The sequence below is a fragment of the Somniosus microcephalus genome, chromosome 4, assembly GCF_052327205.1.
Source record: "Somniosus microcephalus isolate GS21.2 chromosome 4, FLI_Smic_1.0, whole genome shotgun sequence".
Lineage (NCBI taxonomy): Eukaryota > Metazoa > Chordata > Chondrichthyes > Squaliformes > Somniosidae > Somniosus > Somniosus microcephalus.
In genome coordinates, this window is record NC_140990.1 from 153,818,083 (window position 1) to 153,823,902 (window position 5,820).

Sequence of the window (5,820 nt, forward strand, 5' to 3'; positions counted from 1 at the left end):
AAATGTTTTTCATGGGATCCAAAAATTCCTCCTTTCCGGGGTCCAGGGACCCCTTCCAACTCTGGGTAGAGGTTCTCGTATGGCCTCTCCCCAACAGGGAGACCCCCACCTTCCCTTCAGCTTAAACTAGAAATTACCACGCACACACATTTCAAAATCACACAGTTTAAACAGGTTTCTGGGGAAATGCCCCCTTCTTAGCTCGGGCAATCCGCAGCTTTCTGGGACCCTGCTGTGTCCTTGGGATCCTTGTGACCCTTACAATGACTACCTTAAATCTCACCGAATTATGGTCACTGTCACCAAAGTGCTCACCTACTAACACTTCTACCACTTGCCCGGCCACATTCCCTAGAATTAGGTCCAGTACCGCCCCCTCTCTTGTAGGACTTTCTACATGCTGGCTCAAAAAGCTCTCCTGGATGCACTTTAAGAATTCTGCACCCTCTAAGCCTTTCACACTCTGACTATCCCAGTTAATATTGGGGAAGTTGAAATCGTGGCACCGGGAGTAATCCAGAAATTACAACCTTTGAGGTCCTGCTCTTTAATCTGCTACCTAGCTCCCTAAATTCTTGCTGCAGCACCTCATCCCTCTTCCTACCCATGTCGTTGGTCCCAATGTGAACCACGACCTCTGACTGTTCACCCTCCCCCTTCAGAATGCCCTGCAGCCGTTCAGTGACATCCTTGACCCTGGCACCAGGGAGGCAACAAACCATCCTGGAGTCACGTCTATGGCCACAGAAACGCCTATCTGTTCCCCTTACGATAGAATCCCCTACCACTATTGGTCTCCCACTCTTTTTCCTCCCTTCCTGAGCAGCAGAAGCACCCCTGGTGCCAGGAAGTTGGCTGCTGCTGCCTTCCCCTGGTAAGTCATCCCCCTCAACAGTATCCAAATCGGTATACCTATTTGAGAGGGGGATGGCCACAGGGGTCCCCTGCACTACCTGCCTGCTTCTACTGCTCCGCCTGATGGTCACCCATTTCCCTTCTGCCTGTGCAGCCCTTACCTGCGGTGTGACCAACTCACTAAATGTGTTATCCACGACCCTCTCAGCGTCACGAATGCTCCAAAACTCAGCCATCCACAGCTCCAGCACCTCAATGCGGTCTGCTAGTAGCTGCAGCTGGATACATTTCCAGCACACATGGTCATCAGGGACACCGGCAGTGTCCCTGAATTCCCACATAGCACAGGTGGAGCATAACATGGGGCTGGGCTGTCCTGACATGACTTACCCTTTAATTAATTTAAATTAATTCAATACCACCAATTAAAGATATACGCTAGGGCGCTTGTATGGCAGAAGTCCCCGCTACACCAGAGAGACCCTAGAAAATATAAACCGCAGAATTGAAATTACCTTGCAGCTAAATGATATATTTAAGGGCTCTGGTTTACAAACAAACTAGATGATGAATATCACACCTTAGAAACTATAAACCACAGAGTTTAAGTTTAAAAAGAGAGAAATACTCACCAACCAATCACTTACCTGCTTTCTGGTGACGTCACACTTCGATTTCTTTTTACCTCTCTCCTTCCCTTTGAGTTCCGAGTTCGGAGATTAATAAGCCTTACCTGGTCTCTGGAGCCTTTTATAGCCCCGCTGCTGCCACTTGAGTTTCCCGCCAATGCTCTGAGACCTTACCTGGTCTCTGGAGCCGTTTATAGCCCTGCTGCTGCCGCTCGAGTGTCCCGCCGACGCTCAGAGGCCTGCAGGTGAATGGCGTACAACATATCAGGGCTGCACCATACCACCCTGTGACCAATGGTCTAGCTGAGAGGTTTGTTCAGACCATGAAACATTCTCTAAAGGCATTGCAAGGCCAGGGAATGCTTCATCAGCGCCTGAATAGTTGCTGTTGAGTTAGAGGAACACACCACATGCGACCACAAAAGCATCATCTGCCACTCTACTGCTCAAAAGAGAGCTACAAACCAACTTCGACCTGTTGAAACCGCCAAAGGTGAAAGACGTGGTACAGTATCAGCAGGACAAGCAGATCAAGCGACGTGAACAACGCTCCAAAGACAGAGTCTTCAGTCCAGGTGAACATGTGTTGGCACGGAACTACAGTGGTGGACATAAGTGGGTTCCTGCTACTGTCATTGCACAGACTGGTCCAGTATCCTACACTGTACGGACACCCGAGGACATTGTCTAGAAGAGACACACTGATCAGCTTCTATGAGGTGCAGCAACACCCACTGAACCACCAACAGCAGTTTGTCTGCCATTGGGTGATGCTGTGGGTCATCCGCCTTCTACACCGAGAGGCTCACCTTCTGAGGAAGCAACCGCTTCAGCCCCTATCTCATCAGCAAGGGAGACCTGTGATGTGCCTCAATAATTCCGAGACTCGATGTTAGCGAAACAAAACAAGGCTTTTATTAACTTAGAAGGTAACACGCAGTGGAGAGAGGTATCTTCCATCTGGAGGTCTGCAGTACTGGATATGAGGCCAGACTGAGCTTGCTTACATAGGGGCCAGGTATGGGCGGAGCCCTACACACAATACATTACAATATACAATACAATGGTGAGGAGACAGAACTGAGGTAAGGGAACTGAAACCTGAAACCAGCCACAGTCACAGGCAGTGATGAATGGAATATTTCATCACATTCACCCCTTCTATAGATTTAGTCTGCTCGGGGGTTTGATAGTCCTCTGCGACCGACGTGGCTGTTGTGTTGTCGCGGGTGTCGGCTGGGTGTCCCCGGTGGCCTCCTGGGTTTCTGCCGGGGGTGCCGCCAGGGTTGTTGAAGGGGTAGTTGGTGGGGGTGCCGTTGGTCGATGTTCTTCCGGGGGTGATGAAAGAGTAGTGGGTGGGTAAGAGTTGCTGTGATCGTTGTTGTTGCTATTGCCGTGGTTGTTGTCGTTACCGGCTGGGGTGACGTCTTTTATGGACACGGTGTCCTCCCTTCCGTCGGCGTGCCGGACATACGCATATTGGGGGTTGGCGTGGAGTAGGTACACTGGCTCCACGAGAGGGTCCGTCTTGTGGCCCCTCACATGCCTTCGCACGAATACCGGACCTGGGGTGGAGAGCCATGACGGCATGGATACGCCTGAGGTGGATTTCCGGGGAAAGACAAACATTCGTTCATGAGGCGTGGCATTAGTGGCAGTACACAATAGCGACCGTATCGAATGGAGCACATCTGAGAGGACTTCCTGCCAGCGGGAGATAGGGAGGCCCTTGGTCCTTAGAGCTAGAGTGACTGCTTTCCATACTGTCCCGTTCTCTCGCTCCACTTGACCGTTACCCTGGGGGTTGTAGCTGGTGGTACGGCTCGTGGTGATCCCCCTGGACAGCATGTACTGGCGTAGCTCTTCACTCATGAAGGACGCCCCCCTATCCGTATGGATGTAGCTCGGCATACCGAACAGGCAGAACAGGCTGTTGAGGCATTTAATGACCGTGGCGCTGGTCATGTCTGGGCAGGGGAAGGCGAATGGGAAACGGGAGTATTCATCCACAATGTTCAGGAAGTAAACATTGCGGTCGACTGACGGGAGGGGGCCCTTGAAATCTAAGCTGAGCCGCTCAAAGGGCCGTGTAGCTTTGATTAAGTGGGCTCTATCTGGGCGGTAGAACCGAGGCTTGCACTCAGTGCAAGTGCGGCAGTTCCTGGTCAGAGACCGAACTTCCTCAATCGAGTAGGGTAAGTTACGGGACTTTATGAAGTGGAACAGCCGCGTGACCCCTGGGTGGCAGAGGTCGTTGTGGAGGGTCTGTAGCCGATCCCCGGTGGCGCTGGCACACATCCCTCGTGAGAGGGCGTCAGGGGATTCGTTAAGGGCCCCTGGCCGGTAAATGATGTCATACTCGAAGGTGGAGAGCTCGATCCGCCACCTAAGAATCTTATCATTTTTAATCTTCCCCCTCTGTTTATTATTGAACATAAACGCTACCGACCGCTGGTCGGTAAGTAGGGTGAAGCGTTTGCCGGCTAGGTAGTGGCGCCAGTGGCGCACTGCCTCCACGATGGCTTGGGCCTCCTTTTCTACGGAGGAGTGTCTGATCTCGGGCCCTTGGAGGGTCCTCGAGAAGAAAGCTACGGGCCGCCCCGCCTGGTTGAGGGTGGCCGCCAAGGCAAAGTCAGACGCATCACTTTCCACTTGAAAGGGAGTGTTCTCGTCCACTGCCTGTAGCGTGGCCCGCTCAATATCCTGCTTAATGCTTTTGAAGGCGGCGTGGGCCTCAGCAGAGAGCGGAAAAGAGGATGCTTTCAAGAGGGGGCGGGCTTTGTCGGAGTAGTTGGGGACCCATTGGGAATAATAAGAAAATAACCCCAGGCACCTTTTCAGGGCTTTGGGAGTGTTGGGCAGGGGCAGCTCCCGTAGGGGGTGCAATCGGTCGGGGTCTGGTCCGATTTCCCCATTCTCCACCACGCTGCCTAGTATGCAGAGACGCGTGGTGTTGAAAACGCACTTGTCCTCGTTGTAGGTGAGGTTGAGTTTTTGTGCGGTTTTCAGGAACCTCTCGAGGTTCGAGTCGTGATCCTGCTGGTTGTGACCGCAGATGGTGACGTTGCCGAGGTAGGGGAAGGTCGCCTGCAAGTGGTGGTCATCGACCATGCGGTCCATCTCCCTCTGGAAGACCGAGACCCCATTCGTCACCCCAAAGGGGACTCTGAGGAATTGGTAGAGGCGTCTGTTCGCCTCGAAGGCGGTGTACGGGCGGTCCTCTGGTCTGATAGGGAGCTGGTGGTATGCTGACTTGAGGTCGATGGTGGAGAACACCTGGTACTGGGTGATTTGGTTCACCATTTCTGATATGCGGGGTAGCGGGTAGGCGTCTAGTTGGGTGTAGCTGTTGATCGTTTGGCTATAGTCGATCACCATCCGTTTCTTCTCGCTACCCCTTACCACTACCACTTGGGCACGCCACGGGCTGTTGCTGCATTCAATAATGCGCTCTTTCAGGAGCCTGTCTACCTCGGTCGCGATAAACCGCCTGTCCTCCCAGCTGTACCTCCTGCTTTTGGTCGCTATTGGCTGGCAGTTAGGGGTAAGGTTCGCGAATAGCGAAGGCGGCTTTACCTTCAGGGTAGCCAGACCGCACACTGTGAGGGGTGGCTGGGACCCACCGTACTTGAGCGTGATGCTTTGGTGGTTGCACTGGAAATCCAGGCCCAAGATCACGCTCGCACATAGATTCTTCATGATTAATACTTTAAAATTATCGTATACAGTTCCGTTAACGGACAATTGTACCGTGCAGTAACTCAGAATGGTCGATGTCTGGGTTTTATCAGCCATAGAGATGGTACCCTGAGTAGGGACCACCTTTAGGGAGAGTTGTTGTGCCAGTTCAGGGTGGATAAAACTCTCCGTGCTTCCACTGTCAATTAAACATTTAACCCGGCACCCGTTTACCTCGATGTCCACCATTGATTTGGATAGCGGGTGCGGCCTGGTCTGGTCCACTGTGACCGATGCCACTGTAGGGCCCTGATCGAGACAAGATGGCGTCCACGCTGTCTGCTCATGAGATGGCGGACCCCACGAGGTCGGGCAAGATGGCGTCCAAGATGGCCGCTCCCACGGCGCACACGCGGCGGTGGCGGGTTTTCCGGCGGGGTTCCCTCTGCACACCTTCCCGAAGTGCCCCTTCTTGCCGCACTTAAAGCAGGTGGTGCCTTTCGCCGGGCACAGGTTTCTGGTGTGCTTTGGCTGCCCGCAGAAGTAGCAGTTGGGTCCCCGACGCGTCGCAGCTGTCGTAGGGCTTCTGGGGGGAGAGTGGGGCCCCGACGGTGTCGGGCTGCCAGGCGGGGAAGATGCCTTCCAAGATGGCGGCGCC